Below are 26,137 nucleotides of genomic sequence, written 5' to 3' on the forward strand. Positions count from 1 at the left end.
ATTGGTTAAATTTTTATTTTTAAAAAGATATTTATTTTTTCAATATTTTACTTTATCAACTTAAAAATTAAAATCAATTTTTAACATTCGTACAAATAAAAATATAGATAAAAAAATACTTTTACATTCTCATTCTTTTTCTTTAAAAAAAATTGTCTATAATTAAAATTCAAATAAACATAATGAAAATAAATTTCTTAAAAATAAATTGTATCATACTAAATATTATATGTTGACATTAAGAACTCGTCAACGACTTACAGTTAGGAAACTCAAAAGATCAAGTAAGAAACTTATAAACCTAGGTGAACTTAGAAAAATTTAGACCGAAAATGGAAGAAAACTTGTGTATTTCTCTTAAAATGATCTGGTGTTAGAAGAATTTTCCAACCCCTTTCCTTGGATAAGTGAAGTTTCTTTTATAGGTGAGAACTACTAGCTCTTAATAGATAGTGGTTCCATGGGGAGAAAATGGCACAACGACAGGTTACAGGTGATCATGTTGTAGATGGTAGTGGTGCTAGAGGAGTGGTTGTCAGATCTAGTACATATCAGATGTCAGCAGGTAATACTCAGTCTTTGTACTACTTCATACAACCACTACCTGCTTGGTATGAATTTCCGGAGCATGGTGGTGGAGGTCTCACCACATACCATCTTCATGCTACCACTACCGGTCTGGTGTGGAGGTTGTACACGTACTCTGACTCATTTTTCCCTGCATGCGCCTACCGTACTTGCACGTGCACTCCATACTTAATACATTCCATTACTTTTCCTATACATGTTTATGCCTTGAACCTTTATGTATTTGGCTAAGTATGGGTGCTTGGGGCCTCAATTGGGATACATACGTGAGGTGTGTCCCGCTGCTGACACCTACCCTAGAAAATAGAGTAGGGCCTCGTCAGAAAGATTCATGTTTCCAAGATGCTTGGGAGGCAAGGACCTCGCGAGATGGTCCTATGAAAGCGAGACGTGAGGGTCCTCTTGGGACCTTAGGCGTGATATCCTTGGTGCAAGATGCGACACCTTAAGTGAGAAATGTGCCTTGCCATACCATCATCTTGAGACGTAACATTGGGTGCAAAGGATGACCTCGCGAGACCCTTGGCGCGAGGCAAGGTTACGTAGGCGAGGCGTGTGCCTCGCAAGACCCCTGGTGCGAGGTACGAAATCGGGTGCGTGGGGTGGCACGAGGCCCTCGGCATGAGGCACAACATTGTAGGCAAGGCATGTGCCTCACAAGACCTTCAGCGCAAGGCACGACTCTAGGTGCAAGGGGTGACCTCACGAGACCCTTGGCGCGAGGCAAGGCGTATGCCTCGCGAGATCTTCAGCATGAGGCATGAGACAATGTTTGGTTGTTTCCTTCCCGAGTTGATATTCTTAGAGACACGAGGTTGGGGCCATTGCAAGGGAAAAGTTTTGGCATCCACACTTGCCCCCCATTTTATGAGAGGGCCTTTAAGTGCTCTAGTAGATTCTAGGGTATGGTCACATGTGGTGTTAATTTTGCTTTGGTAGTGTGAAAAAACACACTTTTGATGTGTTGCACTTCTTGAGAATGAATGTGAACCTTCCATTGCACTTCGCGGATCCCAAGATGAGTGTACGACCTTATTTCTGACCATGGATCAAATACTGAATCCAAGGGCTAGGATGAGTTTGGACTTTCTATAAATAGGCCTTCTTCTTGAAAACTTTTTTTATACTACCATTTGCCTTAGTTTAGTGGAGCTTTGTTCTTCAAAACTCCAAGAAGTGGGTGGTTCCATCCCCCATAAGAGCACTTTTATTTTTCTTTGTATATACACACACACACATATATATATTCACTTAGGTGCTAAAAATTGTATCATTCTCCACTTTTTTTTTTGGTGTGCAGGTGTATGGTGTGTAGAACTAAGGTCACGACAGTGCGTTCATGTGTTTTGGTGCGAGCTACTTTGGTAGCGACAATGGTGAGTAGGTGCTTCGGTGTGAGGCTCTTAGGTAGCGACGGTGGGGAGCATCCCCTATGATCACGAGCTTCCAGCAGTGTTCCCTTATCAACTCAAGGTATTCCCTTATTTGTTCCTTTAACATTTTATGCTAAGTAGGCTTAAGGTAGTGTTTGGAGGTGGTGTTATTTTAGCCTTTGTATACCACAATGTGGAGCTTCGCGCTTAAGCCCATAATTATGTTTATAAGTATACATGTACAAATTATTGCACCCCGTAGTTGGTTATGTCATTTACCCATGTGGGCACCTTCATTTTTCATGAGTCATTACTGCATGGTAGTATACATGTTTTGTGTTACCTCCGATTGTGTGTATGCGCCTAGGGTTTTAAACCCGTTCCTTTGCATCTTGTAGCCCACCACATTTTCCACACATGTCTACACCTGTGTTCTTCATGAAACACTGTCTCATGGCATTCGACGGGTCGTCTAGGATACCTCCTAGTGTCAAACCCATAGAGTTGTCCTCGTTAGATTCAGAGCCATCTGTAGATGACCCATATTGTATGTACGAGACTTTGAGGAGGGCCCGTATGTATCACCTGGAGCGGTTAGCTGACCTTAGACAAAAAGTATGGGTTGTCGAAAATGAGATAGATTCTGTCTTAAGAGGTGAAGGGGCAGCCTCCTCCTTTGATCATGATGCTTATATAGACAGCCTTAGAGTGACCCTTCTTGATTTACAAGTGGAGCTCATGTATATGGAGGAAAATCTCCCTCCTAAGCCCTCACCCCCAAGTCCTCCTCATAATGAAGAGGTATCTCACGGTGGTTCAGATGTTGACATTGGTTCTCATCAACCATTGTCTATAGTGCACCCGTACCTGATGCTTTCATCTTTGACATCTAGGTGGAAAACTCTCAAGGGTAGAAAGCAACAGAGAGAAAAATGGAAGGCAAAATATCCTATATTGACATCATCCTTTTCTTTTGTTCTTGCAGATATGTTGAAGAGAGGTCGACAAAACGTAGCGCCCGAGAAATAGGACCCTAGTTCTTTGTTACCTATCTCTCTTATTTCCCACGTGTTAGAGAATAATTTGATTGAATTAATGGAAAACTACCATATTGATAGCGAGTTTTGATGTTATGTGCCCACTAACAAGTGTCGTGCTCATGAACCACCCCCCAGCTCTATGACGTTCAACGAGTACATCCTGAAGGCGGGAGGTACCATTCCTCTATACCTATTTTTTTGTCCTAATACTCATTATTCTGGTCTCACTCCACTTCAGTTGGCGCCAAACAGCTCAATAACTCCCAACTGCCAATACATGTCATTTATAAAGTGCGTGGGTCACACTCCATTTACAAAAGTAGTGCACTTCACGTACAACCTCATGCCAACTCCTAAGTCGAATTTACTTCTTAGAAAAGTCCAATACTTAGGTCCCATTGATTGAAGGCGATGTCTCCAATCCAAGATCATGGAAACATGACTTCTTTTTCTTCAAAGACCTTCCTTCATTTTGCGAGCGTTTTCGCACCTCCCCAAGTAAGCATCATTTTCTCTCTTCTCTTTTTTTTTACTATTATCATTGTTGTTTGGCTAACAATTGATCTTGTGGTTCAGAGTACCTTGACCTCCCCAAAATATCTACTCAGCAGCGTAATTGTGTTTTGACTCTGGTTAACGCAGACATTACGAAAAAAGATGGCTCCCTACCTTTTTACCGCAAAAAATCTCAATTCCTATGGTCTTTTTAACATCTTTGATCCTAATTTAATGTGGCACATTACATAGAAAAAGAAAAAGGTTATTCTGATGGGCCAAGATTCCTCTGATGAAGATGGTTATTAGGTCCAGGACTAGCCCTTGCCTGAGTCAAAGCGACCGGCTCGTGTGTCTCCTGCTTCTAGGGATGGGTGTCTCCCGCTTCTGCAAACCTAGAAATAGCTTCTTATTTGCGAGCATCGTCTTCTATCCTAGGATGCTTTTTCTTTCCCACCTACGATGATTTTGATGTCGCCCCTAGCAACTTACCCCGTCACAGCCCTTCTGGATGCCTTCCACCTTGTACTTCAGTGCCTATGCTCTGTTCGGTCAATGGTTCATCTGTTCCCATGTATCTGGGTGTCCCAAATGCAAAAGAGGTGTCGTGGGTAAATTATGCGGCAGCTCCTTTTGTGGAGAGGTATGCTCGATCTGCCGAGGAAATTTCAGAGGGTGAATGGAGAGCTCTTCAGGGCTTAAATATGGCGGAGCTTGGAGACACGCTCTTGCACTCAGCTACTTGGGTAGGTTTTTTATGCTTTGTCGGGGTTTTTCGTGTGTGAGTCCTTACATATATGCTTTCTTACATTTTGACCTCTTACCATTTTGCACCTTTAGTATTTTTTGTAGACTTCTCCTGTGGCCCAAAGCCTAGCAGCCTCGACAAAAAAACTATCCTTGGCCGAGGTGGAGAAAGACCGACTCACCGTTAGGACTCAAGAGCTTGAGAGCCAGTTTTCCGAGGCCACACTTAAGATGGAGGCGACCTTAGCGAAGGCGTCCTCTTCATCCAATGGTAAGAAGAAGTTATAGGCGAAGGTCCTGGTGTGGCAAGAGAATATTAGTTCTCTTGAATCATAATTAGCGGCGGCCAAATACAAGTCGGTGGAGCGCACTCTGTATGGGGTGTGGAAGCAAAATCCAAGCTTCGACTTTTCCTCTTTTGGCGAGCATGCAGTTGCTAAGGCTATCGAGTGGAGTGCTCGGGAAGAGAGACCGTCAAGTTATCCTTTGTCTCATCATTTGCTCCCTTGTATGGGAGGCTTCTATTTCCTACCTGATATTTTAATTTGGTTATAATGCTACTTATTTTATTTTACCTGAGAGGTTTCTCCACGTCTTTTGCTTTTTGCGATGAACTCTGGCAAGTCCTTCTTTGTTTTATGTTTGTCTTTTTAAGGAACATCTCTATGTCCTTTTATCCATGTGGACTTGTTTTAAGCACCTCTTTATTTCATAAGGACCTCCTTTGGGTCCTCGTGTTTTATGTGCGTTGTTGCTATCAGGACATATCAACCATTTGGGTTCTTTTTTTCCCAACCTACAATATTTGTGTTGTTTGTTTTTTTACACTTTCATGCCCCATATCTAGGATTAGACTTTTAAGTGTTCTTCTAGACTTATTACACTCCCTCTTTTTTTCTGTGAGAAATTTGCGCAGGGCCTCTCTGGACATGATGCTGATAAATGTATTGGTGCACCTTGATTGTTTTTATAAGGACATGGTAACCCTTTGGGTCATTTCCATCCTTTTATAATATTTGCGCGTGCTTTTTGGTTTTTGTTCGAGAAGTGTCCTTCTCGTTATTAGGCACAGTACTATTTTTCCAAGTGTCTCTTTTAGGACCTTTTTTGGCTAAACGACTTGATGGCTACTTTAGACTTACTAGTGGACATCCTTCTTGAGGCCTTACCCCCCGTGGAGATATTAGCCTTAATCAAGAGGTCATCCTTGTGAAACTTTTTCAATCCCTTGATATCCATAACGGTAGCTAATGGCTAGACGACTTGGTGGCTGCTTTAGGCATATTGATGGACGTCCTTCTTGAGGTCTTACCCCCTCCCTGTGGAGGTATTAGCCTTTATCAAGAGGTCATCCTTATGGAACCTTTTGACTCCCTTGATATCCATAAGGGTAGCCAATCCTAGTGAATTCAAGAGATGCTTTGCAAGGTTTTTTTTAGCTATGTATCATGCCCCCCAAGTGGTTGGCGGGATTTATTTCGTCTGGCACTTTGATCATTTTGCTCTTGTATACACTTTGACAATTCAATTTGCAATGGTTGTACAAGAGTTAGATGCGTGCCTTCATAAATGAGAAATGTAATATGCAAATAAAAAATATATTTCATTGATGATTAGTATAATACAAAGGTATGCGCAACAATAATACATCTACTAAATCATGAGGGCAACTAGGTGACCTCTTAGATTCATAACTGTCTCTGCAGGGGGAGGACTTACTACTATGTTAGGTGGTTAACTAGGGTAACCTCTTTGATTCATCATACCAAATACAAAATCTTACCAGATATTATTTCCCAGGTGTGTGTTTTGGTGGAAATTACTTGAGTTATATTGTAGCTCTTTTCGCCTTAACAACCATTAGCATCATGAGCTTTTAGGGCTTGGTAAATCTTTGTAGCAAGATGTTGAAGCGTTCTCTAGTTTCCTAGAGTGTTTGTTGGTGTTTATTAGGTCGAGGGGTGCTTCCTTATATGTAACCTCAACTTCGTTCCTCCGGTTAGCATCGTCCCTCCGCCTTTGCTCATGAGGTTGCATCGTCGGCGTAGAACCCTCGTAGTGCTTTGACATGGGAATGTTGCTAGTGGAGTGTTGGGTCTTCCCATCATCCACGGGGATTGTTGTTTCCTCTCTCCCCTGCCCTTTCTCCTTATGCTTAGGAAGAGGCATATATGGCTTCCCTTGCAGGACGCCATTCAGTACTTATTGCATGTTTTCCAGCGTAGTCTCTAGCCTTTAGTTTTTCTTGTGTAACTCGCGTATCTTGTCCTTATAAAAATGGGTTCAAGATCTTGAGTTCACCAAGTGTACCCGAGGGCTATTGCTTGGTCTACGTGTGGAGGGACCAGGGTTCTGGTGACCGGAACGCGGTGTTGTTGATGGTCGAGGAGGAGGATGTGTACCTATGATGCCCGCTGGGGCGTCTGAGGTTGTTGGAAGATCCCCATTGGGTTGGACGGGCAGGGATGAAGCCTTTCTTTCTCCACCAGGGGCTAGGTGTCCCTCTGGTGCGCCTCCATTTTGAGGTGGTGGAGGGTCTCTCATGGAGTCCCTTAGCTGGTCTCTATCCATGTGGATCTCCACGCCTTGTGATTCTCGTAGCCATCTTGATCGCCTCAACATCTCTCTTTATATGAAACAATGGAAGAACAGTAGCTTTATACTTGTCCTTCCCACAGACGGTGCCAAATTTTTATGGTAAGAACTCGTCAATGAATTACGATTAGGAAACTCAAAGGATCAAGTACGAAACTTATAAACTTAGGTGAACTTAGCAAAACTTAGAGCGAAAATGGAAGAAAACTTATGTATTTCTCTTACAATGATCTAGTGTTACAAGAATTTTCCAACCCTTTCCTTGGAGAAGTGAGGTTCATTTTATAGGTGAGCACTACTGGCTCTTAATACATAGTGGTCCCATGGGGACAAAAGGGTACAGCAGCAGGCTGCAAGTGATCATGTTGCATGTGGTAGTACTACTAAAGGAGTGGTGGTTGGATCTGGTACATATCAGATGTCAGCAGGTAATACTCAGTCTTTGTACTACTTTGTACCACCAATACCTGTTGGGTGCGAATGTCAGGAGCGTGGTAGAGGAGGTTTCACCACGTACCATCTTCGAATGTGCTGGATGAAAACCTCCTTGAGTGTTGTCCTTTGGAGTAGGAGAATTGAGTTCGACAACTATAACTAGATGTGAGATTGTAAGTAAGGATCCTTAAGCATTGGACTGCGATCTGCGAGCTTGCTTATCAATAAAGGCAATAGCTCATTGTTTCTTCTTCCTTGGTTTGTTTGAAGGGGGTTTATTTTTTTTCAAGCTTCAAGAATGTGCCTCCTTATTAGCCACTAGGGCATGGTTCGATCAAAATAGACCGCAGTTCCTCAGTTTCTCGTCAGTAAGAAAATTCTCAAGTAATCTTTCATCCCCATAGATTTCTTGGAGCTTGGTAAACTAAGTTTTCATGGCATCAGTCCAGATCAACTTGTAGTAAACTCTTGGTAGGATGCAAGAAGAATTATGCTCCATTTCTTTTATATTTTTAAGAAAAGAAAAAGTTGGGGTCAGTCTTGACCTTGGAGCAACAACTTGACTTGATTCAGCCTTTTACTAAGAAGGATGTTAAGAGGTCGTTATTTAGTATTCCTTCTATCAAGAGCCCGGGTCCAGATGGTGTTGGGTCAGGTTTCTACAAAGCTCTTTGGAAAGATATAGGGGAAGAAATCTCTGAGGCGATTTTGTTGTTCTTTGAGCGTGGTGAGATACTGGCTGAGTTGAATGGGACTATTTTATCTCTTATTCCTAAGGTTGATTCTCCTGCATCAGCTGTTGATTATAGACCTATAGCTTGTTGTAATACACTATATAAATGTATTTCTAAGATGCTATGTTTCAGGATGGCTAAAATTCTTCCAATGATTATCCATCAAAATCAAGGAGCCTTTATCAAGAATAGACAGCTTGCTCATAATATTTTAATTCTTCAAGATTTACTTCATGGCTATACTAGGAAGAATATTTCTCCCAGGTGCTTGATTAAAATAGATATTAGTAAGGCCTATGATTCTATAGATTGGATCTTTTTGGAGGATATTCTGACAGCTTTCTGCTTTCCTAGAAGGTTTATTCAATGGATAATGATATGCTTGATGGGTACATCATATACTCTTATGTTGAATGGGAGATTACAAGGAAGCTTTCAAGGGAGGAAAGGTTTAAGAAAAGGAGACCCAATTTCTCCTCTGTTTTTTGTGTTGGTTATGGAGTATCTCACTAGGCTTCTTAATCAAGTTTCTCAACATAGAGAGTTCAGATTTCATCCCATGTGTAAGCATTTGCAACTTGTTAATCTTTGTTTTACAGATGATCTGATTTTATTTTGCAAGGGGAACAATAGATCGGTTCATCTGTTATTTAATGGTGTTTTGAGGTTTATCCAGAGTTCAGGGCTGACTGTTAACCTGAATAAATCCCAAATGTACTTTGGGGGTGTGGCCGCTAATGTGAAGGAAAATATTCTGAGTTGTGTTGTGATTGGTGAGGGGTCTTTTCCCTTGAAGTATCTGGGGGTATCGTTGAAACCTACGAGATGGCAAGTAGCTGATTGTGGTGAGATTATCAAGAAGATTCAAGTAAGGCTCCATGTTTGGGCGAGTAGACACTTATCTTTTGCAGGGAGAACTCAGCTGATTTTCTCTGTTTTACTTGGCATTCGCAACTACTGGATGAATATTTTTTTGCTTCCTCTCAGTGTCATTCAAGAAATTGATAGGTTATGTCGTAATTTCTTATGGGGATCTAATGGCAACCGCAGTACACTCCATTGTTCCTCTTGGACTCAGGTTTGTCTTCCTAAATCTTTAGGTGGTTTGGGTTTTAAAGAGGGCTCTAATTGGAACAAAGTTTTATTGGCCAAATTTATTTGGGCTTTGCCTTCTAATCAAGATGTGTTGTGGGTGAAGTGGATTGATGCGATATGTCTTAAAGGTCAATCTTTTTGGTCTTATAATCTGAAACCTGATGTTAGTTGGTATTGGCGTAAATTATGCTATCTGAGAGAGGTGTTTTCTTAAGTGGATCTATTGAACTCGGCTGTGCATGGTAAGCTGAACTTGAAGATTTTGTATAGTAGCTGGCTTTAGAGAGTTATGATTGCATTTGCAAAGGCAGTGTGGAGTAGACTTACTGTCCCTAAGCATCGTTTCATTCATTGGCAGTCGGTTCTTGGCCATTTGCTGACTAGAGATAATTTGATTAAGTGCCAGATTTCTGTGGACTCTAGCCTGTGTTCGGTATGTGAGAGAGTTGAGGAATCTCATCAGCATTTGTTTTTTGACTGTATCTTTTCTCATCGGGTATGGGAGTTGACTAAACTTTGGTTAGGTTCTGGTATTTGGCCTAAGCAGTTTGCTGAATGGAAGAAGTGGTTAGATGGGAAGCCTAAAAATATTATGCATCACATTGCTGTAGCCTCCTTGGCAGCTGCTGTCTATGGTATTTGGTGTAATAGAAATTCCTATTTTTTTGCTCATTGCTCCTTCACTCCTCATCATTTTGATAGTATGATTAAAATGATTTTGAAAGCTAGATTTCTTGGTAGTTTGAGTCAAAAAGTTCTAGACAAGAATAGAGCTCTTGCTGAGTTTGTTCGGAAGCTGAGCTGGTGTTGTTTTTTGCTCTGTTTTAGAACTTGTTGATGTAATTTGTGTTTCAGTGCAATATATTTCCCTTTTTGATCAAAAAAAAAAGTTGGGTTTATTAGGACAACTTACCAACTTAATTAAATATGAGGTGGTCAATTAAAGAGAGGCTCAAGGTCGCGAAGAACTGGTCCTTGTAATCTTTAGAATGGTCTGGAAGCTCTATGATGGCTCTGAAACCTTCAGGACATTGTTGCTCGTGATAAAAAAAACCTTTATTAATGATTAGGCCAAACTGTGGAATTGTAGTTTCTTAGGGTTTAGCGGTTTCGTTGGTGTTAAATGGAGAATCGTTCTTTTTTTGGAATGTTCTCCCATTATCTTAAATTAGATTTATCCAGGATAGAAGGCTATGGTAATTCAGAGTTTAGGATCTAAAAGTACAACTCGGAGGATACTCCGTAAAAGCTCTCGAGAGGAGCTGCTCAGTGAAGTCTTTTCCTTTTTTCTTCTTGAACTTCAACAACCTGTCATCTCTAGAGAGAGTTGATTCTTCTTGTTGCTCAATCCAGTTGTTGTGTTTGTAGATAAGTTATTGGTTACGACTGAACGAGGATTCTGGCTCTGGATACTTTAGTTCGTATTGGATGGCTAAAAGAGAGTTCCCCCACCAATGCTCCTCGGATTCAGACTGGGACATCTAACAAAAGACATAAAAAGTTAAGGGGTTTCTCACATGTTGATAGCCCAGAGTTAAGTGTAGTTTGTGAAAGTATGAGATTTAGTTCACGTTACTAATTCAGGTTTAGAGATAAATCTTGGGATCAACCTAAGATTTTGTAAGTCTAACACCCCGCAAAAACCCTAGCTTATAATTCTGGTTGGGACTTTACTCAAATCACTTGTATTATCTACTTAAAACCCTCAATTTTTATTGATAATCAAAAAAACTATGCCTAAGATGAAATAAAAGTTAAAAACCTAGAAAGCAACCTATATTACTCGTACCATGAACAACTTATATTCAAGAATTATAGTAAAAAATAAATCAAAAGTTACAAAGGAAAACGTTTATGGATGAACAACAAGAAAATGAAATACAATAAATAAGTTTTGAAAAAATTACGCAAAGAAGATTCTTTGATAAAGATTCTTGCTCAATGGAGTTATGTGGCAGGAATGAAATGGTCCATTAATAGGAATAGCATTGAAAATGGTGAAAAAAGAAAGTTGAGGTTCTGGGTTTCTTTTGATTTTTTGAGAGCTTGGGTTTAGAATTTTTCCTTGAAGATGAAAGGAAAGCGATAAGAAGAAGAAAAACGTTTTAGAACCCTAATTATAGAGTTAATCAGGTGGTAAAATATGAGTCATTGAATGTTATTTGATTTTTAATCCTAAGGCTCAGGTAATTCAAGAATGGCGGAAAAGAGTTATCAAGACGATTTGCTTTTCAATAGTCCTCGAAAGTTGAACCATTCCACAAAAGACTGACACGTATGGTCTATATGCAAGTGTGGTAGGTGGGCACGTTTTCTATTTTGAGAATAGGAAAAGCCTCTCCTATACATGCACAAGTAGAGACTTGGGGACATATGTAGTGTCCAATTCCTGAGCAAGTACTAGGAGCAGTGGTGAGTATTTACCTTGATGGTGCATGTTAGATCATTTGAAGTTGGAAATTGTTTAAGTTAAATGCTATAATTAAAGTTGGATAGTCGACAACTCAAAGGACCTAAACAAATATAATAGGCGAACATAAAAGCATCATAGATAGCTCGTGGTGTACAATCTGCTTGGATTGTAATAAGCATGTTTACAAGATACTTGGATGTGGTAATGACCTTGTCTTTCTTTGAAAATTTAAGTCAATTATGCAACTATAGGAACACTTTAGATATTTAAATTTAAATATACTTTGTAACTATCTTTTTGAATTTACAAAATATAACTTTCCTTGATTTTAGGGTGGGAAAAGACATTTAGTAGAATTTCCATAAAAATAGGGATTCAATTGACACAAACTATAAAAATCACTCAAGAACTCATAGTGAAATAACTCTTAGCGATTATAACACTTGATTCTTTGTTTAATAACAAAGACTCGTGGACTAGATATAGTTAACTACTGAATTACGTAAAACAAATACTATTTATTCTTATTTATCTTTGTTTAATTAACTTAATCTCTCCTATATTTTTTCATTGACGAAATTTTATATATAAAAAAATAAGATCAAATCTTAAAAATCATTCATTTTAAAGATATAATATATATTAAACAAATAACAAATCAACAAATAAATATCATTAATTAATACTCATAAAATATTTTAGTTAATTATTGAATGAATCGCAACCATTATTCTGATCCAAAATGTAATATCAATGTAAACATCAATGGTTAAATATTATATAAATACATGTACCTCTTTCATCAATGTCTATTTTCGATCTGATTTTTTAAATTAATTAATTACAAAATGAGAGAAAATATTTTAGGCTTATAAGATAACTTTACATATTTCCTATTTTATATAGACACTAGAAAATATAATTGCGGACTGAGCAAATATTTGAGCATTGTATTTTGGTCGATTACTAGTTTTGACCTTTTATTTTTAAAAATTAACCATTGGACCATATATATTCAAAAGGTTCAAAATTATTTATAAAAATTAAACTATACACATTTATATAATTTATGTTTTCTATAAGGGTTCACACCATTTTGAACCTTGTATTTTAGCCGATTACTCGTTGGAACCTTTATCTCTAAAAATTAACTTGTGGACCTTAAGTTCTGTCAAAATGTTAAAAATAGAAATAGATAGATCGATTATTTGAGTACTATATTTTGGCCGATTACTCGCTTTGACCCTTCTTTTTTTAAATTAACCTTTGGACCATGTATTTATTCAAAAGGTTAAAAATTCTTTATAAAAAGTAAATTATATAAATATATATAATTATCTATATAATTTATGTTTTCTATAAGGGTTCACACTATTTTGAATCTTGTATTTTAGCCGATTACCCGTTTGGACTCTTTATTTTTTTAAGATTAACTTGTAGACTTTGTGTTTTGTCAAAATGTTAAAAATAAGAATATATAGTTAGATTATTTGAACCACGTGCATTTGGTTGACTACCCATTTGGATCATTTATTGTTAAAAACTAACATTTAAATCCCTTGTTTTCTCAAAATGTTAAAAATACAAATTGATAGATTATTTATTATTATTATATATAGATATTTTTAATTGACTTCTCTTATAATTATTATTAAAATAAAAATAAGAAAAAAGATAAAATGGATAGAGTTTTTTCCTTAATTAATTAATAGTCATAAATTATTAAAGTAAAATAAAAAATGTGAAAAAGTAATGTTTATTTATATTTATAATTTAATTAACAAACAATATTAACATTAATTGTCATAATAATATTATTTTTAAATCATAATATATTCCTTTGTTTAAAAAAAAAAAGATTTTTGTGCTTTTACATCAACATCTATATCTTTTGTTGTTGATGGAATGTCCACTAAATTACAATCTAGATTTATTTACTATAGTGAATACAAATAACAAATCCAAACAATACCATTAGTAATATCGTTTGTCACAAGCTTAAGAAAATATCAAATGAGAGAAAAATACAATTATTAATATTGATGATTGATGATTGATGATAATAAGTATAATATTTTGTACAACTATTCACTTTTGAATAAAAAGCGTAATTATAATATAATAAGATAATAGATATATAGAGAACCAAAATTCAAACACTACTAATACCAATACTTGGTTAGCTAATTAAATTTAAAGATACGAATATACTTTTTTCATTACATATAGTAATCAATATCACAACACCATGATTCACGTTCAATTTCTTCTACTTCCAAAAAATGTTAGAAAAATACCATAATCTATAAATCAACCATAAATAAATATACATATATTGCACAATCACTGAGTTCTCTCTATATTTGTAAGGTGCATAAAACTTAATTGAAAATACTTTTTGAGATATATTGCAAGAAAAGAAAAAAAATAGTAAAATTAGAGTAGAGTAAAATATGAGATTAATTGAGAATGTTTATAATATATATAAAATCACAAAGAGCTTTTTTTATATAATTTTAATGATTTAAATAATATCTTTTGAATATCTTATTTAAATTTAAACTAATGTGTAACTAAATTAATTATTTTAAAAAGTAAACATGTTAATGTGGATTGTGTAATGTTTATTTCATTTTTTTTAATTACGTTGTTTTTAAATAAATAAATAAGACGTTAGGTGCACTGAGATAAAGACTCGTGTGATAATATTATCTATAACATGAGATATTTATATATAATATTATTAATTTAAATAATTAACTTGTAAATATTTTATTTAAATTTAAACTAATATGCTACTAGAATGAATAAAATGAGAAAAAAATTAAATTAAAGAAGAAAATAGAAAGAGTGTTTTGAAGAGATTTTAGAGTATCACATCATCTCCTTGAAGCTCTCATTTATATATATATATAATTTATATTTTCTATAAGGGTTCACACCATTTTGAACCTTGTATTTTAGCATGTTACACCCAGATTTCGAGACAAGAGGTTATGTCGCCGAAGACTGGGCTCGTCAAGCGAGAGCTAGAAATGTATGAAAACATTGTATGGTCCAGCTGTAAAATATCTGAAGTAAAAATGACCTCGAAGATGTGTAACCTCGGGATACTTTCTGAGTTCGAAATAGCACGACGTTAGGATACATCAGTTATCGATTGTCTTCGGATTAAACAGTTCGAGCTTGGGAAGTGCAAGCTTGAGTGTGATAGCTTCGATAGTGTCTATTCACTCCGAGCATATCCTAGAGTAGGATGGCAAGCTCGTAGCAGTACCATAAGTCTTAATAGCCACAAGGCCGATTGCTGATCTCGAAGACCCGATGGGTCACCTAGGATATCCCGTTACGTATGAACATATTTATTGTTGTAAAATCTCAATATTTAAGGGATATAATTTAGTCTGTTATCCGTTCCTGATTCTTATGAGACGTTTCCGTGTATATAGGAGATATTACATTTAACGTCATTATTTAAATTGATATACAGAATATCTTCCCGAAATATGTGGGAATGAACTTCGTAACCTCCCCTATAAATAGAGGAGGAATGACCACTTGTAAAGGATCGATTTCTTTTGGCTAGAGAAAAAGCTCTGGGTAATTCATCTCTGAAGAATTTCCATAAATCTCCAAGTCTTAATAACATAGACTCGTGGACTAGGTAGACTTAACTGCTGAACCACCTAAAAATCCTCTTGTCTTTCTTCATTATTCATTCGCTTCATAGTTTACGTTGTTTAATTGCTCTACGATTAAGTTGACGAAACACGGCGTCAACAGTTTGGTGCTTTCATTGAGAGCATTAAGCAGTACGTACGTGAGTCTATTCAGTCAAAGAAGCCTCCCTGAATCAACTATGGCTGCGAATGATCCCAAGTTCCTGAGGAGGAAATCTTAGAGGAAGTTGATTACCCTCGGCGCCCTGGGAAGCAGCCTATGATGAATTCGGACCCTGATGAGAGAAGTGGTTCCTCTGACTCTAGAGGACCACCGGCACCACCGGCTCCCAGGGACGACGAGGACATGTACTACAACCCTTAATGATATGTCCCTATTGTGGAGCTTGAAAACCGTCAGCTGCGAAAGCAGTTGGCAGAGGCCAGGAAACGTAATGAGGAGCTGGCCAAATTGGCTGCCGAGGCGCAGGCAGCTCAACCCCCGCCTCCGCCTGAGGCCCAAGCTCAACCTCCACGAGATGTTCATGTTCCATCATGTAGGCCTCGTGGGCAACCTCGCAGCTACCACACGAAGAATGGAGCAACCTCCGCTGCCTACAGAACAACCTACTCCCTCAAGGCCCCAAAGAAGTACCCGGGCTGGAGCTCCTGCCAACTCAACTGCTAAGGTACCGGCCGAGATTGGGAATAATCGAGCCCCCACAGAGGCTCGGACCTAAAATCCTGGTAACGCACAGAATGCTCATGAACCAACACAGGCAAACTCAGGTCCTTCTAGGCCCCGTAATGGATGGCAGCCACCATCACCCATAAGGCACCCACCGTCGCCGATAAGGTATCCCTCACCAACTCGGATAAACACGCAACTGACTTAGGGTGATAGGGAAAGGCGAGCTGGGAAAAAACATGAGATAGGGGAGACTGCTAGAGAGCATAGAGGTACCCAACCGACAAGAAGCCAAATGTCTCGGTCTAACACTATTGAGACGAGACAGCCAGAAAGGAACCCATCTCGAAACAACCGCGCGACGAGCCATATCAGTGAAGGCTCAGGAGACACTAGATCGTTTAGTATGTATGACCAGGGACGCAAAAATACTGGGAATCGAAGGGATCACCCAGATTTGCGGGAGCACTTGAACCAAAATCAGGGTAATAATAACCCTTCGAACCCAAACCTGAGGGATCACCTCAATGGATGCAAGAATCCTGTGCGGAGACGCGAAGCTAGAATTGTGATCAACAATAACCAGTTTCACGTCAGAGCCCCCATGGATCCAGTCCAAGAAAGGATCAAACAACTGGAAAGAGCATTCAAGCTCCTACAAAATAAACGAGGTCAAGATTGGGACGAAGAGTTCGACGAGGAACTCGAGCCCTTCGCCCCCCATATTTCCAACACCCCATTTCCTCAAGGATTCTGAATTCCTCATGTCCCACCATTTGATGGGAATTCTGATCCATACAATCACTTGAGTACATTCAATACAATTATGAGAGTGAGTAATGTGGGCTACGAGCTCAGATGCATGCTGTTTCCAGCCTCGCTCATAGGACCAGCAAAAAACTGGTTTGAAAAATATAAGAGGCATTCAATTGCTTCTTGGGATCAATTATCTAGAGATTTCAAGAAGCAATTCAGAGCCATGATTGGAATAAGGCCCGAGGCATCTGCCTTGACCAATGTCCGACAGCAGCCGAATGAAACATTGAAAAGTTACCTTACAATGTTCAATTTGGAAGTTGCCCAAGCTCGTGACGTAGATGACAGCGGTCATCTGATGGCTGTCCGAGCTGGGGTAATGCCTGGAAGCCCTCTCTGGGAAGATATGCAGAGGAAACCCGTGAGGTCTTTAGCAGAGTTCAATCGACGAGCTCAGAGGTTTGTTAATGTAGAAAAGGCGAGGTCATCGTTGAATATGGCCTCTCAGCCCGTAACTACAACAACAACGTAAACTCTGCTTTGACCTCGCCGGATCCAACGACCTCGAAACCCCCTGTGGATAACCCTTCTAAAAGAAAGAAGAATGAAGGAAATAATCTAGAGGCGGAAGGGGGGAAGAACAAGAAAGGGGAACGATATTTCTCCGTGTACAAAGTGTACACCGAGCTGAATGAGTCTCAGGAGAATATCTACCTTTCTAATGAAAACCAGGTCCCTTTCAGGCCTCCGGACCCCATGAGGAACCAGAAAGCAAAGTGAGACTCCAGCAAATACTACAGATTCCATAGAGATATCGGACATACAACCAATGAATGCAGGCAACTAAAAGACGAGATTGAAGGCCTGATCTTGAGAGGATATTTTAGGCAATATGTAAGGAACCAAAACCCAAATCAGGCTTCTACCAGCCAAAGGGCAGCATCAGCACCGCCTGCCCAAAACAATAACTCCCGAGCAAGGGAGGACAAGTGACCCCCTCCGATTGATGGAGAAGATGTTGTAACCATCTCGAGGGGACCTCATATTGCAAGATCGGGCAGGAACGCCCAAAAACGATATGTGAATGAGCTGAAAACTGGTGACGGGTCTCCTTACGAACCTGAACCCAGGGCTCCAAAACACCAGATGGTTGAATCTTAACCTATAACTTTTACCGAGGATGACGCATCTCATGTGCAGTTTCCTCACAACGACCCACTGGTCATCACCCTTCAGCTCGCGAATAAGAGGGTTCACTGAGTCCTGGTTGATAATGGGAGCTCAGTGAATATCCCCTATAAGTCCACCTTAGAAAAGATGGGACTCACGCTTTGTGACCTAAAGGCCTGTGCAACTATATTATATGGCTTTTCAAGAGAAGGGATTTCCTGTATGGGATCCATCGAACTCCCTGTAACCTTGGGAGACTATCCGGTCTCGACAACCAAGATGATGGAATTTGTGGTAGTGGATCTACCATCAGCCCACAACGTACTGCTCGGGAGACCCGCCCTAGTAGGGCTGGGGGCAGTTTCTTTTGTAAGGCACTTGGCCATCAATTTCCCAACTTCTAGTGGCATCGGGACATTTAAAGGAGACCAGCTCGTAGGGAGGGAATGCTATAGCATTTTCATTAGAGGAAAGAAACAGACAAGTGCACAAACACTTGTCATAACTCAGAATAAGGACAGAACAGTCTTCGAGATAGACGAAGAAATTGATCCAAGAATAGAGGAAAGAGCTGACCTCAAGCCATTAGAAGAGCTCGAAGAAGTCAGGCTCGAAGAAGTAGACCCCCCGAAGATAGTGAAAGTAGGAAAAAACCTTCCAGAAGAAACGAAATAGCAATTAATTTGCTTTTCGAAAAAGAACCAGGATGTTTTTGCATGGTCACATTCAGATATGGTAGGGATAAATCCAAATGTGGTAAACCACGATCTATATATTGACAAAAGCTTTCCCCCGAAACAGCAAAAGTGAAGACTCCTGGATGACGATAGGAAGAAGGCCCTAAAGGAAGAGGTCGACAAGTTGAAGGCAAACCAATTCATACGAGATACCTTCTGCCCCGATTGGGTCGCCAACCCAGTGCTAGTCCTGAAACCTAACGAGACATGGCAGACCTATATTGATTACTCAGACCTCAATAAGGCATGTTCTGGATATAACCAGATCTCCATGCATGCCCCAGACTAAGAGCATACAAGTTTCGTGACAGACAAAGGATTGTATTGCTACAATGTCATGCCGTTCGGGCTAAAGAATGCTGGAGCCACTTACCAACGTCTCGTAAACATGATGTTCTCCGAACAGATAGGTAATAACAAGGAAGTTTATGTTGATGATATGTTAATTAAATCTAAACATAACAGTAACCATGTGGACGACCTTGAAGAGTGCTTTGCCGTGTTACGGAGGTATGAGATGAAGCTTAACCCCCAGACGTACTCTTTCGAAGTATCCTCAGGAAAGTTCCTAGGCTTCATTGTAAGCGCCCGGGGAATAGAAGCTAATCCAGACAAGATCCAGGCTTTAATTGATATGCCCTCACCTCGAAAGCATAAGGATGTCCAAAATTTGACTAGGCGGAGGGCGACACTAAGTAGGTTTATCTCGAAATCTACAGACCACTGTCTTCCATTTTTCAACCTTTTGAGGGGAGGCAAAAAATTTGAGTGGACATGTAATGCCCCGAATTTCCTAATAAGGTTTAGGACCTTGGTTAGGAGGTTGGGAGGGCCATAATTGATTTATTTTTTTATTAAATGATAATATGCATGTTTAGGTGTATTAAATATGCATGTGAACTCATTTTTTGAGAAATTGGGTGATTTTCATATTTTGGCCATTTTGGGCATATTTGGCATATATGTGATATGTGTGTGGTGCTTTATTATTGTTTGGTTATGCTAAGGTTACTCAGCACAAGACGATCCTAGGAGGTAAGCTAGTGGGAAAGTCACAACGGGATTTATTCTTGACTGAGAGTAAGTCAAGGGGTATTTAGAGTATTATCGGGTTATTGGGTAATGGGAATTAATATTTGGTGATAAATTGGGAGTTAGTAAGATCAGGGGGAAATTCTGGAGGTTTTGACTATTTTGTCCCCGGGGGTGTTTTCGGGACCCCAAGTGTTAGGATTTGGTTGAGGCTACTTAAGCTTGAAGTAACCTTTTAAAAGAATAAAAGAATGTTCTGTACATTCTCTCTCCCTCTAAGTTTCCTTTTCGTCTCCCGATTGCATTTTTGAAGGTAACTTGAGTTCTAGGACTCGGATTCAAGCGAGGATCGAGGCATAGCGATCCTAGGGAAGATTAGAAGCTTATTAGCCGAAGGGTTTAGTTGGAAACAACTCAGTTGGAGGTAATTCAAGTTTTAAGTTTTAAGTTTTTAAAGTTTTTAAGCTTGAATTATATTTTGTGTTTTGATGAGTTTTTGTTAGAATTGAAGCTTGGGTTTTATGGGTTTTGGATCATGGGGATGTTTGGGAACTTTTATTTTTGGATTTGGGGGTGTTTAGGTATGTTTTTGAGAGGTTTTAAAAGGTTGAAAATGGAAAAAAATGGCTGGCCCGAAGTTGGGTCGTGGCCCTATTCTTGGGCCCCATGGCCCTAGCTCGAAGAAGCAGGAGGAGGCTTTGGCCTTGTTGGGCGCCGTGGCCCTTGCTCCTGGTGAGGCTGGGGGCCACGGCTCAAGGTGCTAGGGCCGCAGCCCTTAGGCAGGTTTGAGCCCGTTTGAGTGTTTTGACCTCGGGAACTTGGTTTTAGGCCTCGGAATCATTCCTACTACCCGAATTGGTGGGGTTTAATGTCTTGGAGGCTAGGTTTTGGTTCCGGGATTGGTTTTAGAACTTGAACTTATTGGATCACCATTTGTGGTTGTAACTAGGTTATCACTAGAGGCATGGAATTGGGATCGTGCTTGTGGCTCGTTTGTTGGTAACCTGTGCTTGGACCAAAGGTAAGAAAACTGCACCCCATATGTGACATGCATGGTTATTCTTGATGCATGCTCGATGATTAAGTGTGATGCATGTGATGCACGAGAAACATGTGATTAGGGCATGCCATGAATATTGACTGTGAGATTGATCAGAGCTTGAGTCTCTGTGTTTGTGCATGATCATAATTGTGCTAGCAATTGTTAAGTAAGCATGCTGAATGCCCTACGTTTGAATATTCGACATATGACATATGTTTGGTAGCATTGCTTACTTGTGCATGGCACTGACTAATTAGTCAGAATTGGCAAAGGTGTCAGTATCAACTGTGAAGCTGTGACTCATTAGTCAAGTTCGGCAGTGGTATTGGGCACTGGTCACACAGTGCTAACTCATAAGTCAGGATGGCCTTAGCGTGTTCCACGCAAGCCAACAAAGATTAGATCTAATCGACATCTACATTAAATGACTCAGAAGAGTGTTAATGCCAGACCGACCTCAAGTTCGATGAAAACTAAAAGCGCTTATGTGAATTACCCATCAGTCACTCATCTGTTTAAGCTAGTGACTACCCATCAGTCACTCATCTGATTAGAGCCATTGTAGGAAAGCTCAGGTAACGGTTTCGTTACACGGCTATGGGCACCGAGCCCCATAGTGACTTGCTTGTCAGTCACTCAATGTGGTTAACAGAACCTCAAAGTGATATTCACTCATCTGTTCAAAGCCATAAGCTCTGTATGATCATTCTGATCATCATGTGCATGGCCTTGGGTGTTGAGCCCGTGGTGACTTGCTTGTTGGTCACTCAGTATGGTTTACCAGAACCTCAAGTATTAAATCACTCATCTGATTAGGATTGAATTGATAGTCATCCAATCAGGAGGGCAGGATTTCTTATCCTTGATTCCCTAGCTTTATATGAGATTATTTTGCATGCTTGAATTGAGCTATATTTGCTAGGCATGCCAGATGTGATTTGATATCATGATATGATTGTTCTTAAGCATATTGAGTTTTCTTGCTGGGCTTTGGCTCACGGGTGCTATGTGGTGCAGGTAAAGGCAAAAGAAAGCTGGACCATCCTTGAGTTGGAGAGCTTAGGTGACGACGTGTACATATGCAGTTGCTCGACCGCCACGGCCGAGGTTTGAAGGAGAGGAACTAGGGTTAAACCCTGTTTTGTCGCTTAGATCAGTTGGTTGTAAATATTTTGTTGTAATAAACCCTTAAATTATATTTTTGGGATCCCAATGTATATAATAAACGTTCTAGTGAAACATTAAATCTTAACCGAAATTTTTAATCCCTAAACTGCTAATCATACTTAGTTACACGTTTATGGCCAAATGACTCGATTAGCGAGTTTAGCACTGTTTGCAATGTGCACCGTAATAGTCCCTGGAGTTTAGGGCGTTACAGGATAGAAGAATGTGAGCTAGCTTTTCAGGAGCTCAAGAAGCACCTCGCGGAACCTCCCATCTTGTCGAAACCTGTCATGGGGGAAGTTTTCTACCTATATCTTGCTACGACCGAGCACGCCATTAGCGTCATGCTCGTCTGAGAAGAACAGAAGGTGCAAAAGCCAGTATACTATGTCAGCAAAAGGTTACTGGGGGCAGAATCGAGATAGCCCTTAATGGAGAAGTTGGCTCTCAGCCTAATTCACTCATCTCAAAAGCTTCGGCCCTATTTCCAGGCGCACCCCATTCATGTGCTCATCGATCAACCACTAAGAAAAGTCTTGTCCAAGCCAAAAGACTCGTGCCGATTATTAAAATGGGCCATTGAACTCAGAAAATTTGAGATCACCTACCATCCGAGGACAACCATCAGAGGACAGGCCCTGGCAGACTTCATAGTGGAATGCACTGGAGTGACTAACGATGAAGTTATAATCCCAGCCCGCGAGCTGTTGAAACTTTATGTTGATGGGTCTTCCAATGAAAATGAGTCGGGGGCAGGAAAAATTATGATCACCCCAGCAGGAAGTCGATTTCACTCTGCTTTGGGATTTGACTTCGAAGCACCAAATAATGAGGCTAAATACGAAGGTCTATTGGCAAGGATGGCAAGGAGCTCAAGGCTAAGGCGATACATTGCTACAGTGACTCCTAGTTGGTGGTCAACCAAATCTTAGGATTATACCAGGCTCGCGGAACGAGAATGGCTGCATATTTAGAAAAAGCAAAGGCAGCATTCGAGCATTTCAAATTTTACGCGATAGAATAGGTTCCCCGAGAGCAAAATTTGAATGCAGACGCCTTAGCCAGGCTTGCCACGTCCACCGAGGTCGACAAACTGAATGTCGTGCCAATTGAACATCCATCAACACCCAGTATAATCGAGCTTGAACAGGAAGATGTATGCATGATAAACTCCGAGCCAACCTGGATGACCCCGATAATTAGGTACCTTGAAACCGGCATTCTCCCAGAAGAACGGACCAAGGCTCAAAAACTAATGCATCAGATCCCCAGGTACACTGTTGTGGATGGAAGGCTATATAGAAGAGGATTATCTATGCCATTACTCCGATGTGTGACTCCACCCGAGGCTAAGAAGATCATAGAAGAAATTCATGAAGGATTCTGTGGAGACCACACTGGGGGGCATAGCCTATCCAAGAAAATCATACGCCAAGGATGGCCTACCATCAAAGCAGATTCGTTTGATTACGTCAAGAAATGTGACAAGTGTCAATGATTCACTATAATCCCTCGAGCTCCACCTTTCGAGCTAACTATGATGACCTCCCCATGGTCATTCGTGGTCTGGGGAATCGACTTCATAGGCTCATTGCCTACTGGAAAAGGCAGAGTCAAATATGCAGTAGTCGCAGTAGATTACTTTACGAAGTGGACCGAAGCTGAGCCTCTGGCGATAATTACCTCAAAGAAAGTCTTGGATTTCATGGTAAAAAATATCGTCTGTCATTATGGGATGCCAAGGAAGATAGTGTCCGATAACGGTACTCAATTCGATAGCGGCTTGTTTACCAAATTTTGTGAGAAAAATGGGATAATAAAAAGTTTCTCCTCCGTGGTCCATCCCCAAGCGAATGGCCAGGTCGAGGCGATAAACAAAACCCTGAAGAGTTCTCTGAAGAAAAAGTTGGAAGAAGCTAAAGGGAAGTGGCCCGAAGAATTGCCCCAAGTTTTGTGGGCATATCGAACCACAGCCCGTACTTCAACGGGACATACCCCTTTTTCTCTGGCATATGGATGAAAGGCTATGTTGCAGATTGAGGTCGAAATACCCACCATCCGAACCCACGCTTATGATCAAGCCTCGAACCAATCCCAGCTCGAAGTAAGTCCAGACCTGATTGAAGAAAGAAGGGACGAAGCACAGCTAAAAAATGTTGCATACCAACAGTGAGCTACTCGGTATTTCAATAAAAAGGTTCGAGATAGAAAATTCGGGGTGGGAGATTTGGTGCTTAGGCGTATGTTCTTGGCAACACGGGACCCAGCTACTGGCATGCTCGGGCCTAATTGGGAAGGACCTTATCAGATTGAATCAGTTATCCGACCTAGCGTCTACAAGTTGGCAAGATTAAATGGGAATTTGGTACCACGAGCATGGAATAGCGAACATTTGCGACCTTACTATCAATAGTATAGGAACAATGACACCTGTAACCATGTTTGTTTATCTTTTCTATGTTAATAAATTGTTCAATTTCGAATAAACCTCGTTTTCATTTATGCTGTATTTTTTGCAAACTCTCTTGATTTAATAACCTATGGTCATACTCATAGGATATTAAGAGGGCATTAGTGGTATATATATACCGTTAACTTGAAAAAATAAAATACCATATACGAAAAACATATAAGTTTTTTGATACAACCAAATACGCAAGCTAAGATAGTTTGGACATAACCAAATTATGAAAAAATAAAAGTGTTTTGATATAACCAAATACGCGAGCTAAGATAGTTTGGACATAACCACATTACTAAAAAATAAAAGTGTTTGGATATAACCAAATACATAAGCTAAGATGGTTTGGACATAACCAAATTATCAAAAGCATACAAGTGTTTGGATACAACCAAATACATGAGCTAAGATAGTTTGGACATAACAAAATTATTGAAAATTAAGTGTTTGGATGTAACCAAATGCACGAGCCAAGATAAGTTGGATATAACAAAATATGCGATCTAGATATAACTAGATCAAGAATATAAGTGTATGGATTACAAACCAAACACGACCTGAATAGGTTTGGAATGAACCAGCTAAAACTAATCGATAGTAAGTTGGAACATAACCTACTTCAAGCTAAGTCGAGATCGAGGCTGGAATATCTTGCAAAAAGATAGTTTCGACCTCATAACCTTGGGGAGTTACCAAGGAAGAGGAAAAGTGACTAAAAAAGCAAGATATAACTAAACCCCCTATGTTACACGCCATATAAGTACTTTCGGGTGCATGGTAAGAGTAACTTTCGACCTTGACAAATAACGAGATCGGACACGGATACGTCGAGTAAACTATGCATGAATGCATCAAAGGTTGAGCTTAAAATCCACCACATGTTTGTATGAACAAACAGACATAAGGACACTTAATATAAATTGCTTGAAATACTTCGACTTAAGAAATAAAAAGCAAAAATATTTAAGTAAAGTCAAACACAAATATCATAAACAAAAGAAAAAATAGCTCTTAAACGAGCTATAAATTGTCTTGGCCCCAGGGGCATAAAAAACTAGTACAAAAAAATTTGAAGGGACGTAGCCCCAAGTAGAGACTTAGGAGGGAGAAGCATCCTCCTTAGCCTTCTTAGCTTCCTCCTTGGCTCTCTCTGCCTCCTCCCGAGTAGCCTCCTCCTCGTCGAGCCGAGCCTACCACTTGGCAACGAGTTATGCCTTGAAAGAGCATAAGAAGCTGGTATCGAGATTTGCATTACTGGCCCAGATCCTATACATGGCCAGGTCGACTTCCCGATCCTTCTTCTCCTTAAACTCTGCAAGGAGACGAGCCTTTTCGCCCTCCATAATCTCGAAAGTGGCTGCCTTCTCCTCCTCAAGCTTGGCGTTAATCTTCTCAAGCTCCGCGAGCTGGGCATTCACCTTCTCAAGCTCGGCTGTCTTGGCCTTTAGTTGTTTAGTTTCAACCTCCATCTTTGCCTTTGTGGCCTTGAGCTCATCACTAAGCTTGAGTTGGAGATCCTTCGACTCCTGGGCATAAGACTTGCTCGAATGGACCTCATTATTCAACTTATAATTAAGCTGAGCAGAGACAGCTAGAGTCTGACACCAAAGAAATCAAATTAGAACATGAACAAAGTACAAGTACAACTAATAACAAGGTGAGGGAAGTTACCGTAGCAGTGAGCTCGATGCTCTTCTCATAAAGTGTGTTGCAGTCTCGAGCATTGTTCAAAAACTGCCAATGAGGGGCATCGAAGCCACCAAAGCTCTGGCCCACTCAAGACAGAACGTCCGAGCCAAGTGTAGCCCCATGGAGTCTGGCAGCATTGTCGATTACATACTCATCGACGTGAGTAGAAATCAACAACATGCGTGTTGTGGAAGCTGAGGGCTTTTTCGGAGGTGGGCCGA

This window comes from Humulus lupulus, chromosome 3 (genome assembly GCF_963169125.1).
Source record: "Humulus lupulus chromosome 3, drHumLupu1.1, whole genome shotgun sequence".
Classification (NCBI taxonomy): Eukaryota; Viridiplantae; Streptophyta; class Magnoliopsida; order Rosales; family Cannabaceae; genus Humulus; species Humulus lupulus.